This window comes from Cydia strobilella, chromosome 1 (assembly GCF_947568885.1).
Source record: "Cydia strobilella chromosome 1, ilCydStro3.1, whole genome shotgun sequence".
Taxonomy (NCBI): domain Eukaryota; kingdom Metazoa; phylum Arthropoda; class Insecta; order Lepidoptera; family Tortricidae; genus Cydia; species Cydia strobilella.
The window spans coordinates 5,432,694-5,447,791 of NC_086041.1; the positions used below are offsets into that span (position 1 = coordinate 5,432,694).

Consider the following 15,098-nt stretch of genomic DNA (forward strand, 5'->3'; position numbering starts at 1 on the left):
ACGCGAGTCCGACTCGCACTTGGCCCGTTTTTTTATGAGCTGTTGGACATCACTAATTTTGGTGACGTTAGAGTTCGGTCAGCAAGTCGTATCACAAACTTTTTTACTCTTTATATGGCAACAATTTTGCCTATCAAATAAGCTGTCACTGCCGTCAGTTTCAAGTTGTCATCTCATTTCGAAGTAGTTTTTTTGCAAAATATGTATTCAGACTCTATAAAGCTCGTCACAGACGGAGCGATAATATACCGACATATACCGTAAGATACGGCATCTTACGATATATTTTACGTATGCATTTGACAGACTGATAGGTATGTACATGGAGACTATATAAAGGAGCCAAATCTCTATGTATGAAAAGTGTCCATCAAAAAACAGTAATTAGGCGGCGACACCATACACCGAAATACTACCAAAAACAACCTACGTAATTTGGTCGGGTTATTTATTGCTTTATGTCCCAAAGCCTAACTAGCGCCACCGGAGAGATTAGGAACTATTATTTAAAGCTAAAAGCGATCACTTGCAACAATTCTGCCTTAAGAGATTGGCATCCTTTCTATACCATCCATGGGTATGTACTTAGCAATGAAACATCATAATTTCATAGAATTTTGATGTTTAAAATAACACCTGCACTGCGTGTGCTGTCAAAATCTCTGCAGACTTTTCTTGGTTTAACTCTAATCATTTATTTTTTAATTTCGTAAATATCTCGAGAGCTCTTATTATTACACCATTCAACGACCGACCAGCAACCATCATGTGAAAACTTATTTCCAACTCTAATTTCTTGTATGTATAGGTACAATACTTCCATATAAACTACAAGGCTTTCATCACGCGTCTGTTATTCAATTAAATTCAATTAAATTTATTTATTTCGCTTGAACATACACAAGTTGTTATGGTTACATGTCATTGGGATGTTATCTGTCATCTAACCGATATTTTCCGTATCGCATGTAGTGCCATAATGCTGTGAACCCGGGACTTCCTTTAACACTATCACACTACATTTGAACAATATATTTCTTGTACATAATATAGAATGGAACCTAACAATGAATTCGTTTCCTTATCTCATTCTGTAGCTGTATTAACCTTTAAAGTTCTTAACAACAGTTGGGAGTAACCCGTTGGGACAATGGTTATTAATTTGTTAAAGTTACAGTTGCTGTCGGCGCAGACGCAGAGCGGGCCAATAACAATAAATCTGTCAATGAACGAACGACTTGAACTAACTGGCCGACTATTTTCTACGTTACATTAATAAAACTAATAAAAATGAATGTCACTTTTGTAGATTATTTTTTCTTACGGATATCATTTGTATTGCTGTTTCATTGTGACCAGAACCCAACGCGTTCTAGAAATTGTCCAAAAGTTCGTTAACTTCGTAAATTTATATTTATACTTTTCATTTTCCTTGAAAATAACCAGTATCCAGCCAGTCAGTAGTATATGTTTTTCTTGACAGAGACATTTCATGACATGACATACATTGTGTTTATATTCACAAAACCATTATTTTTATGTTAACTATGATAGTAAATGGAGCAAAAAGGTGGTATCGGCATAAAAATACGAAAATTAAATAATGTGAAAAAGTTACGCAAGCCACAAACGAACCATTTTAACCACAAAAAAATTGTTGACGCGTCATTCTTTTTAATTCTTCCAGACAGGCGATTCGTTTTCGGCCAGCCCTTTTCTTTTTTTTTCTAATTCCACGAGACGTATTAGTTTCGGCCAACCATACGCGAGTTGTCACCGAGACATCCGGATATAGAACGGTTGCGTAGACGTCTGCCCTAATTGACGGATTCAAGTGCAAATTACGACCGTTATGATATTTTTGGAATTGGAAATGTCATTGGCCCGGATCTAAGGCGAAACTCCGTTTCAAGTAATTTGGGGATAATTATTTTTAGAACGAAAATGTCAGTAGTGCGAAGATAGTTGATAACATATTAATTATGTTTTCACCTCAGCAGCTCGAACAAGCCTACTTTCGTCACTCCCTGAAGTGAAGAAAGTGCGACTTACGTCACTCCAGGGAGTGAAACAAAGTAGATTTTGATTTTAGTGAAGGACATGAACTGCCACTTCATACTTGGGGGTCTATTACAAATTCGAAATACATTTTAACTTTTAATATTTTCTCACTACTGAGGTGAAAAATTATATGTGTCACACGAAAGCAAAGTTATTTTACGTCTCGTGTTTTTGAGTCCCTACCCTAGCTACGCTCACGATTCTAACTTAGTATCACTCACTTCGCTCGTGATTCAATTACAGAATCTTTCGCTTACTTGGGACTCAAAATCAACACTCGCAAGAAAAACCAACTTTCCTCTCTTGTTGCACAAATAACTATTCCCTAGAAGTCAATAATTAGAAGCATTAGGCTAGTAAACACTAATTTTCTAGTGAACTTTTATCATATGACATTATGACAATAATGAGAATCATTCACAAATATGTATAAGTATTAAGTATGAGCAGAGTTAAAAACACAGGATAAATTCAGAAATTCTAAATTAACTTCTGAATCTACTGTGAAAACGCCTTTCAACTAAATTACTTATTTACATATAAAGTACCCTGTTAACAAGAATGTTTCACCTCCACTTTCGTTAAACTCCTCTTCCTACTCAAAGATCAAGACGCTAACCAGCCCGGCCGCTGCGTTTAGTTTAACAACATTATTGACTCAACTGACAAAGTCAACATACGTATTACTTACACAAGATCTCTCGGCATCCACTGGTTAGTACCGTAAGTAAAGGACAGGGATAGCTGTAGGAGTAGGCAGTAGGATCTTCGGAAGTGCTCTGAGTCATTAGAAAGATTACTGTTTGTTATCTCAGTGATACAGTAGTGTTGGATTTTCTCACGATGTTGTTGCTGGTCGATTTTGACGTCCATTTTCTGTATATAAGTACTAAGATTGCAGTAAATTACAAAATTAATTTATCAAAGGTATACGTTTGTCTCATAAATCAATTTGCACAATGGAGACTGGAAGGAAAGATATGAGTGACCATCAAGAAATAAAGTGTGTTCCAAAACTACTTGCACTGCTTTCAATTTATATAATAAATATAATAAAATATCTCTGGTGTTGCAGGCGTTCATAGGCTACGGTAACTGCTTACCATCAGGCGGGCCGTATGCTTGATTGCCACCGACGTGGTATAAAAAAAAAAATATTAAAAAACTTCTACAAAACTTTCAATTTGAATAAGAGAACGATATTGCCTTGTAAGATAAAAATTTATTGTGATTCTTAGAAATAAAAGATTCCAAATACTTATTGGGTCACATTCATTCCCTTATCTACCTAAAAGGCATAATTAAGTATCAAGATAGAACTTCCAGCCTAACATTGACAATACCCCTACAGATAATGGCCAATTCCTGATACCAAACTTCATAATGGCCAACTTCTGATGTTATCAAAACAAACATGACACTGATTGTTTGACCAAGTTGTAACGATAAAAGTTATCTCCATCGAGATTTCAATGAATTGACTCGAACAACCATGGAATACCGAATCAGGGAATCAATTGTGGTGATTGGGTATGCGGGTAACCTGTCAATGGAAATAAATGGCACAGGATATAATTGTCATTGTTATTTATTTAGAAGGATAGTAACGATGTACGATAGATGTACCAATAATGTAGGGAATAAAATAATAGTACATTATTGTCGAGGCTCGGAAGTAGCTACTTGCTGGCTGAGGATTCGTTTTAAACGGACGACCTTGGGAGACCTAAACTCTAACTGCTGGAACTAATTCCACGCAGACGAAGTCGCGGGCAAAATCTATTATAACATAAGACTTAACTTAATATGAGCACTGATCCAAATTGCCATTACACGAAATTATTTTAAGAAATCCGGAAACCTGCCGAGATACACGTTACACTTAATTATAAAACGGGCTTGGGGAAAGAGCTAACAGAATGTACTAAAAATACCGAAATGACGATGTTGATGTCATTTAAAAAGAACATTTTTGGTGACTGAGATGAACAGAACAGACTACGAAATTTATGGATGCTGTTAATTTTCGTACAAGAATAGTTTTAGATAATTTAAATGAACAGGAGATAGAGCTGTCACCAGACTAAGCCGTGATGCTTGTACTGTTTAATCTGTAACCAAGAAGCTGTCATTGTCGCAAGAAATAGAAGTCAGAAAAAAGGAGCAGTAAGAAGCATAGAGTTAGACCAAGATAAGTCTGCAACGATTTTGATAGCACACGCAGTGCAAGTGTTATTTTAAACGTCAAACTTCTATGAAATTATAGAAGAGTTTTTTTTTCGTAAACACACAGACAATAGACATACATTAAAAGAACATAGTGAAAATAAAGTGTCACGAAATGGCCCCATCTCAGCATGCATGATGCTGGCTTATGACTTATAAATATCACTTGCACTGCGTGTGCTATTAAAATGGTTGCAGTCTTATCTTGGTCTAACTCTAACGTAATTTAATACTTAGTGCGCTTGATTTGCAACTTTCATAATTTTAGAGTTGGAGAAAATGCCTTAAATATATGTATTTGTAAGTAGGTAGAATCCGGAACTGTCCAATTTTTGTTCTAACTAACATGCTGATATCGTCGTCCGGCGGACTGATAATCAGAAGGATAGCGCCACTATTAAACGCCATATTTTCATAGAATTTTGTCGTTGACGGCACATCAACACTGTCTTTTGCCAAGGCGGTGCATTGTTATGTCGGAGTTTTTTTTCATATGTTCAATGTTTCACGACGCTTAGCTTTTTGATGTAGAGGCACATTATATTAAGGTATAAAACAAAAACAAATAGGCGCAGTTTATACAACATGACAATTAAATCCCACGTTCGACACCATCCCAATGACAAAATAAAACGTGATTTATTGTACCTACCGTCAAAATGAAGATCTATACAACCAGACTTAAGTACGCCTACACTAACCAGTGAACAAGGACCTCTAGTAAAGTACTATAGTAGTCGTGGTACCAACTCGCAACTGGTTGTTATAGTATCATCTCTTTTCATTTTGCGAGGTTTTAACAAGCGTGAAAGAGAGCATTATGACTTCAGTTGACAATTTGTTTTGCGGCTAGCTTAGCTTTGCTGTTTGTTTGTACTAAAATGGACAGAGAAGGTCATGTAAGTCATGTTAGTTTGGTTTTTAGCTGAATCAGAGGACCAGCAAAAAACGCCTAATGAACCGTAGTCTCATACGGGTCGCTTGGCTTTAGAGATCTCAGAATAGTAAAGGCCGAGGGACAAAAATACATTTTGTTATACGATAAAATTGGATATGAACTGATTTTAGATAAATTTTCTTTTTTAGGCATCGTAGGACGCTTTAAGTCAGCCTATCAATAGATACTTATATATATAAATGTATACAATTTAATACCTTCATTATTATTTTTAAGTCGGTTAAATAATGTTACCTCGTCTGTACATGTTCAACTTACTTAACTATTTAAAACCATGGCAAATCATACCCTAAGTGACATTGGTATATGGCATGTCGATAACAGATACAAGTTAAATGACTTTTTATCCCATACCAATAACGTAGTCAGCGATACACTGTGACTGTGACTAACCCGGTAATCGTGGTGTAACTAATAACCCGCGGGTCTGAACAGATTCCGTATGATACAGCATAGCAGCAGCATAGCAACCTCGGAATTGGTAGGTATAAGTAGCGTACGAAGAAACAAGTAGGTGTCTAGTAGGATAACGATAAAGTACCTATCTACTAGGTAGGTAATTAAAATTAAAGAGCTCTTGCTCTTTTGGCAGTTAAAAAGCTAGATACACCCTGTGAAATAAAATTGAACTCTACATACACTGAGGTCACTTCGCCTGCGAAGACACCAGAAGGGTCCATAATGGCTCATAACCATGTAACTCTACAACAGTCCTATGATTTGGTGTAGTAAATAATGATTACGATACGATAATAGACACCAACAAAGTTGCGCTATGAATCAGTCTTGGCCCGAAATGTCAAGAGACGAACCTCTTCTTAGTATTTCCCGGTCATCGCCTACACAATTAGAATATAATAATATCGTCACACAAATTGGCAACGACCACAACACGTTCAAGTTAATCACAGTTGTCCTTGGATGTCATTAAAAAAACATCATAAAAAAACAAACACAAAAAACGTGCGCGTGAGCTTTTGCGGTTCGCACGGTACACCGCTGCGCTGGTTGACTGGAGGACCACGTATTCCCATTTCCCATGGTTTTGGTACGGTAGCCATAAAGCATTCTATATCGCTACCTAACTTTCTACTCTGATATTTGACGTCAAGCACTATTTAATTTTGTAATTCGACGTGACGAACTCGACGACCACAACGCTCCGACATTGATCACAAAGGAATAAAATAAATCTGGTAGCCACCATGCCGATGAAATTAGGTTTCTCATACGTAAATGGAATAATTTATAATAAAATACCAGTTTATATAAAAAAAGTTACGAAAGGCGTTAAGAATAATGGTTATTTTTAAAATATTTCAGTTACTTAATTGATAAATTAAGAGGATCATTCAGCAAATTTTGGATTTTTAAACCTGCAAGAGAATTTTGTACATGTTCGTATATACAAATATACCTCCTTTATACATATAGTACCGACACCAACATATTGTTTTGTGTAAACATATCGCAAAGAACATCTGCGAATAAGCAAATCTTATTAAAAGCGTTGTGAACATAACAATAAAGCAAAGTGGTAAGACGGACAGAATAATGTTTATCCAGATCAATCGGGGAGAAACACGCTTCCAGTTGTGATGCTGTTTGAGTTCAGTGAACTTAAAACAGTACCTAAATGCAAAAATTTTAATAATATATATACGCTATAACGTACAAACTGCATGTCAAAATTAATGTGTGAGTTGACATAATTTTATATTCAGTATGAATCTTGCAGCAGAAGGATAAACGTTTATGCGTTGTGGCATGATTAATAACTGTAATAAGTACCCATGTAGTAAGTAGATTTAGGTAAGTTAAGATTGAGTAAGTTAGGATATTTAGGAGCCAGACACCTCTGTGTCTGTATAAGACTCAGGTTTTGTATGTACTTGGTATGTGTGTCGTTGTTTACGTTGTTGTGTGCTGCACGGAACTGACGAAATACCCACTAGGACTTTGGGAATTATCTTGGACGTATCTTAGTACCTTGTACCATAATACATACAAGCATTAAGGAATCCTTTTTAAGGGGCTACCTGAGGTTTTCATCGATTTTTGACAAGTTTTGAATCGTATCTCCTACTTTTGCACTACATATAGAATTATAAGACAAGCGGCTATCGGTTCTTCAATCTTTAAACATTGTCTAAAAAAACACTTTTTTCGTATCTCGATTGCTGTGAAAGATCTTACTTATACGAAATCTACATATTTGGGTTCGTCTTAGACGTCTCTAAAAATTTGTCTAAGGTTTTAATTTTAAACTAATTAACACAAAAGTTATGGCCAGAAAACCAGTTTTTTGGCCTAAAATTGTTCAACTTTGATGCCAAATATTTCGAAAACAATGAACTGAAGTAAATATGGGATACTATATTGCTAAAATCCGTTGCTGTTAATATGATAAGCTACAAAAAACATTAGAAAACTAAGGGATTCAAATCGAAGGTCATTGGGGCATGGGATCCCCTTAAGCTTGCGTGTCGGTTCCTTATTATTGTCAACTTGTTCCTATTCAACATTATTAAAGCAAAGATTAAACGATTTCGCCACCAGCCTCTGAAACTGGAGCATTTCTAAACGAAACAATTAGCGAAAACTACATTTCGTCACATGAATGGCCAGAACCGGACCGAGCACTTTACAACAATCAGGCTATTGGATTTCAAACCCTATTCCTTAGAAAATAATGACTTGTGTGAATGCATTAAGGAGTTGCAATAATTAAACAATCGAGAATCGTACACAGAGTCAATGGTCGATGATTCATCGTCGCCGGTCGTGTATTCTCACTGGTCACACGAGCGTTGGATAGTTTGGTTTTTTCAAGCAACCACTTTAACTCGACCTCCAGATCCATAACTACTACGAGAGTACACTTATTCTGGTTGTTTGAGCTTTCGACTCGCCCGTGCTTGATAAGCGATTGGAATGAAACTCGGTGTATGTAAGACTGAAATACACTCGCATGCTCCTCGGTAAGTGCGCAAAGGTAAATTTGTCACGTTTTTACGATTTATCAACAAAAATGTTTGGTTTAAATTTACTGCTCCATTTCATACTGAACAAAATCTGCCGAAAAATTCATGTGTACGTAACTCCTCCTTACTCTTAGTTAGTCAGACATATACGTATTGTTAATTACTTAATTAGAGACAAGTAATAAGCTAAACTGTCAATTCTGATACAAAATCGAGTATCTACACTAGTGTACTTAACTTTTCGTGTAACTTGACTGAAGTTATACGAAACTATACCTTCATATATTTATGATTTGCTTGTCACTGATCGTAACATTGGATAGGTATAACTAGGAGAATCAGTATAAGAAAAGAATCAAATTTCATCCTTGGCATTTTCCTAATAAGGCCTCTAATATTAAAACGCCCCCATAATGTCTATCAACTCGCACTCATCAAATCAAACAACAATACTCAACCAATCTACATACTATATACTTAGACCCTTATCACATTAAGTCGAGAGATTTATTTAAAGTAGCGTTCCTTAGACTGGCTATGGTTAATTAAGTTTGATAAGGTTCCACATGATTAAATCGTGATGGTTGCTATTGACCACACAAGGTGGAAAGCCATTGATCAAAATGTAGAGCAATTATTATCTAAGTCAATGATCATTAAGTAATTTCGTATTCGTAGATGGAGGAGCTTATTTAAATTAAGGAATATGTTCTATGCGTGTTATCGGCATTATCGTTTATATCTCTAGACATAACATTACTACGTCGATCAGTGAGGAATATAGGTAATTTTACCTATCCTCCGTCCAGTGGCGCCCTCATTGGGGAATTGTGTTTTCTAATGAAGGGGCGCTGGCGCCAATGACGTTAGACGAATCCCTTAGTTTTCTAATGTTTTTTTTTCACATCACCAATTCGAAAAAGGGGTTTTTCTTCCCTGCTAGGAGGGATTAAAGTGGCACTTTTCTTCCCTGCTAGGAGGGATCAAAGTAACACTTTTCTGTTCTAGGCCACTATTTTTGGATTTTTTTTGACATTATTTTTTTAGCTTATATAATATTTTTAAACATCAAAATTATGTGAATTATGTCATGTGAAAAGCAGTATATGTGTCACATGGTAGCAAAATTATTTCCATCTTGGGCGTAACACACTGGAATCCCTCACTACGCTCAGGATTCTATAATAGAATCCCTCGTTACTCTCGGGATTCTATTATAGAATCCTTCGCTTCGTTTAGGATTCAATGTACGCCCTCGCCGTAAATATGTCATTTTGCTCCCTTGTAACACAATTTAATCTACTATAGTAGCTTAAATATCATATTAACAGCAACGGCTTTAAGCAATATAGTATCCCATATTTACTTCAAAGTTCATTTGTCTTCGAGATATTTGGCATCAAAGTTAAAAAAAATTAGGCCAAAAAACTGGTTTTGTGGCCATAACAATTGTTAAAATTAGTTTAAAATTAAAATTTCAAACCACTTTTTAGAGACGTCAAAGACGAACCCAAATATGAAGATTTCGTACATGTACGATCCTTCACAGCAATTGAGTTACGAAAAAAGTGTTAATTTAGACAATGTTTAAAAAAATTTGAAAAAATAAATATTAATTTCTTTCAAAATCCGGCAGACAAAGAATGGAGATAAAAGATTGAAGAACCGATAGCCGTTTTGTTTTATAATTTTATTTGTAGTGCAAATGTAGTCCTTGTCAAACATCGATGAAAACCGCGGGGAGCCCCTTAAGGCCGTTCCATCGGTTTGCCGCTGTCCCTGTCACATTTCGCAAGAAGGAACGGGAAAGATCATGCGCGGCAGCCGGCAAGTGTCAATTTTGATCGAATTTTGTCGATTTTTATTTATTTTAAAAACGATACCTTATAATGTCGAAATTCGAAAGCTATCAAATTACTATTTAATTGATTGATTGTTTTTTCTTTTTTTTTGTTTGTAGTATCAGATAATAAATAACCGAGTAAAGTTTGATTAAAAGTCCGTTAGAGGTTACTTTGGGAATTAATTGTACCGAGCGAAGTGTCATAATTCGTGTATCGGAAGCTATGTTATTAAAGATAATATAGTCAAGAACTACATATATTTTTTCCACGTCTACGAATATCAAGGCCTCTTAGAAAAACATGATCATATTAGGAGACTTTTAGCCTTCTGGGCCTTCTGGCTCAACCGCCTTAACCAATTAATATTGCTTCTAAAAATGCGCAATTTTATTTTTTAAGGGAACTCATCGCTTACTTTTTTTCTGAAACTTACAACAAATTAAAATTTAAAAACATTATATCCGCGATCCCGAGAACGCACATCCATCTCGCTCACGCTTACGCCCAGTGAGAGTGAGAGAAGAACACGAACCCACGAGGCCTTAAAAATTAAGATCTTCAGTCTTCAAAGGCATATTTTATTTATTTAGGTTGTTATTGACACATACAGGCGCCAGGCAACATTATAACATTTGGCTGCTACACCGTACTCCACGCCATAATACAGCATAACGAGTATGGGCCCTTGGCACCACCTACGCGTTGTCGGACCTCACACAAGGCTGCCCATTGTCTGGGCCCGGACATGTGCCCTTGGGTGTAGTTCTCGGAAAATAGGAATGTGGGCTAGTGATTCGCAATTTAAAAATGAAGAAAATACAAAAGGGATTTAGGGAACGTAAATGGTTTTTGATAGCTTAATTTTTAATAGGTATAGCAAATTGCATAAGTTGACATTGTAAGATATAGTTTGTTAAAGGACTGTCTCATTTCAAACATAGACAGAGACAGTCATACTATCTTTGTCTTACACTACTAGCACCCAAAAGAAAAGGTTGAGTATAGTTTTTTTTTGTTCTTATTTACTGCCAATTTGGTTTGACCAACTATATATCTACATGATTTATTGTTATATCAGTTATATTTACTTTATAGTAGTTAGTGTAGTTACCTACTAGATAACCATTATGAAATAAGAATAATGTGCAAAATTACATAGTATAAGTAACCAAACCGTTACATTTTAATCCTTCACGATTGTGCATACATTATTTATTTATTAAATTTTTATCACAATTCCTCACCATTGATTATCTACAGCGATAAATGATACAGATCGTACAGTCGCCATCAGATATATCGAAGCGGCCAAGGTGCTCACAAATATCTGAACACGCCTCTATTGTCAAGGCGCTAGGTGCGTGTTCAGATATTTGTGAGCACCTCGGCCGCTCCGATATATCTGATGGCGACTGTACCATACTTGGCCCACCCGTATGCGTGCACTTGAAACGAGCGAAGTGATAAAAAGTATTGTAAACAAACAGGTAAAATGGAATAGCCCTTGGCCCTCGCCCGTTAAGGGTTGTCATCGTCTAGACTGCTTCTAAAATAGCCATTCAAACCTTTCATCGCCACAAAAGGAAGTTACGGACGGTTACTGCTTTAAATGCGATGTGTCAACTATTCAAAATAGACGCCGTGGACTCCACTGCATACGAATAGGACACACTGAATAGTTTAAGCTTAGAATTACTAGAGTAAAATCGTCATTATACAAAGTACCTTAAGAGCTTAATTGATTTGGATAGTTTGAGGAATTTACTATTTTGTAACTTAAAATAAGTTGGAGCGTACGAAAGTACGCGACAGGATACATAATCAACTCATTGGCTAATTACAATTTAAAGTACAGAGAAGAGACTGTCTTGACTAAGAGACTGAATTAGGTAGTGATAAAAAATCATATTGTTATTAAAAATATGGACGACATAATAATAAAATGGGTGTCTATCAGTGTGTATTGTTTCCCATAAAGTTTTCCACATTTACGTTAGTCATAATTTGGTTTTTCTCAGAAACGCGTAACTTTCAGGATTGCCATAAAACAAACCTAACCTATCCTAACCGGTTTCAGAATTATGACTAATGATAATCTCACAATCATTACATTATGACTTTCAATAATTATGTCATACAAAGGGACCCCAATAAAATTCTGGAGAAATGTACAGTCATGTCAGACGCTGCCCCCTACATCCTAGCAAATATATCATACAGTATTTAGGTGCCCTTTCTCTGAATCAGAGTACAGTTTACAGGAAAAAATAGTTTCCGTAAAAAGTACAACGACTTAGACACCTTCATCGGTGACTGGCCGGAAAAAGCACAACAGCGGGAGTTATGGAGATCAAGGGGAGAGACCTTTGCCCAGCAGTGGGACACTTAAACGGGCTATAAAAAAAAAAGAAAGACGAAAGAAAGAAAGAAAGGCTTCCAAAATTCAAGGCCCTTTAATAGCTTCATTTAAATCCACTAAAATACTTAAGCTCATCTCTACTAACATGATACATAACATTAGGAAAGCCAAAAAAATTCTGCCACAAAGTCACTGCCATCGCTACTTATGTTCTATATCCACTTCCACACATTGTCAACGTAGCGCCATAGACCATCATTTACGAGAAAAAAATTAAAAAGTTCAATTCATAATCACATTAGCGTCGGTCCCTTTGTGCGTCACGGGGCCCGTGGGCCCGAGGAATGTGCATTCCTTCACGATCGGTTTTTTAACAAATACGAACCCTTTAGGACTTTCCTCGGGATCAGGTAGCGGGTAGCTTTCTTGCGATTAAATTGATATTCGGAGGTAATGTACAGCTATTAGGTGATGCTGGTAGATAGATATAGAGATTTCATTACCCCTACTCATATTTTACTACTACTACGAATATGAATTATCAAATATTGCATGCAAAAGAGCGTTTTTTAGTGTTAGTACCTTCTACTCGTATTATTCTCAACAATCATTGTCAGGAACAGAAATGACAAGTGTCTGTAAACCCCTAAAATACAATTATATATTTATTCGGTGGCAATCAAGCATACGGCCCGCCTGATGGTAAGCAGTTACCGTAGCCTATGGACGCCTGCAACACCGGAAATATTACACGCGCGTTGCCGACCCTAACACTCCTCTCCCTCGTTGAGCTCTGGCAACCTTACTTACCGGCAGGAACACAACACTATGAGTAGGGTCTAGTGTTATTTGGCTGCGGTTTTCTGTAAGGTGGAGGTACTTCCCCAGTTGGGCTCTGCTCTAGATCTGGAATGACATCCGCTGTCCTGTGCCCTACCACACAAAGCGAGATGTCATTCACAGTGCCCATACCTCTCTTTTGGACGTAGTTTAAGGACATATCCGGATATACATACGGAATTGAAACATGAATTTATTCTCTTTCTATTTAATAATATACGGAGAACGCCTATTCATGGAGCTTATTCTGAAACGTAAAAAAAGATACAATTCCAATCTAAAGTCTCTAGCGAGCGCGAGCATAGCGCATTGATATTGAAATTGATATTTTGTCTCGTCTTATGTATCATGGGACAGTCACTTCGTTTAAATCCACTAAAATACTTAAGCTCATCTCTACTAACATGATACATAACATTAGGAAACCCAAAAAGAATAATTGTTTGTGTTATGGTAAAAGAATATTATACGAAACTTGTGACCGATAAGAATATTTTAGTCAACAATCAGGCTATCGTAAAGAATTGAGATACGAATTAATTTATAATTTTATCGAATCGATAACTAAATTCGAAAAGAACACCTCGCAAGGTTCGCGATAATAAAAAAACAATTTTATGAAAAGTGAATTCATTTATGGACCGAAATCTATGTCCATAATAACACCATCATCTGGGGCTCTTAAATTATAATAATTTACAACTAAACAGCTTATACGATACAGGACCTTATTAGACTATTATGGGCATAGATCATATATACCAGTGGTTCCCAAAGTTGACCGAGCTCCGACCCACCTAACAAAAACTGCCATTTATGGGGCCTATCTCTTGGCCGCTTAAAAAGGGGGCATAAAACATTATTGGTAACCCTCAGATTTTCTAGTAGTTTCAGGGTCCACTCAATAATCGCTCGCGACCCAACTGTGGGTCGCGACCCATAGTTTGGGAATTGCTGATATGAAGCAATACGGGCCCCGGGGTTGTACTTTGAACGACTACCGCGTGAAGATCCATTTTACTGCGAAAAGACACATTTAAGAATCTAGTCGGAGCCTTTTGTTGGTCCTCGGCCAAAACGAAATAGTTGTTACAGGCAATAATTTATACCAAATACAAAATACTCAAAACACGTACGAAGTGTCAACACACGCTGTTTATGGTTCTTATTGCCATTCAAATCCGGCTACCAACTGTAAAAAGCGTAGCAATAAAAAGGGACTTGTCTTGAATAAATGTATTATAATCATCATAATAATTAGATGTAACGTGTCATGACATATTTTTTAAATTCTTATTTGCCTTCGATTTGGGAATTTCTATCGATCTGGGGGCACAATAGTGCGCCCACCAAGACGAGCCAAGCGAAGCGTAAGCCCGAGGGCACTACCTACCTTTCCTCGAAGCGCTTCGTCGTTTTTTTGAACCCTCATAACTGGGGTTTGGATAATACTAGATAAACAAAATTCTCGAGATATGATGTCAATAGTGGACTTACATATTAAACATAAAAAGTTACAATTGCATACCTCTTATACTTTAGATTTTATTGATATCTAAAAACCCCGATTTCGTCACTCACTCTCTGATGATCATCAAAATTCTTAGGGTACTTCCTGAAGTCCTAGAAAGTTGAAATTTATGTATATATAATATATATATATATATATATATATATATTATTGAAAATGTTTTTGGTAGGTACTTTATTCTGCTTCCCTAAATATTTCGATAACTGATTTGTAAGCACTTGCTCACCTAATTAAATAATATTTTATCTTATCGTCTTTAAATCGAATAGCCACTAGACGCACCTAAAATTGTAAC

The 15,098-nt window shown here is 36.3% G+C and overlaps 1 protein-coding gene across 8 annotated transcripts in view; it reads left to right on the top strand.

Moving 5' to 3' along the window:
* The window catches only part of LOC134755528 (tight junction protein ZO-3-like), a 119,422-nt gene that overhangs the window by 43,588 nt on the left and 60,736 nt on the right, over positions 1–15,098 (top strand). The gene's annotated exons all lie outside the window — the stretch shown is intronic.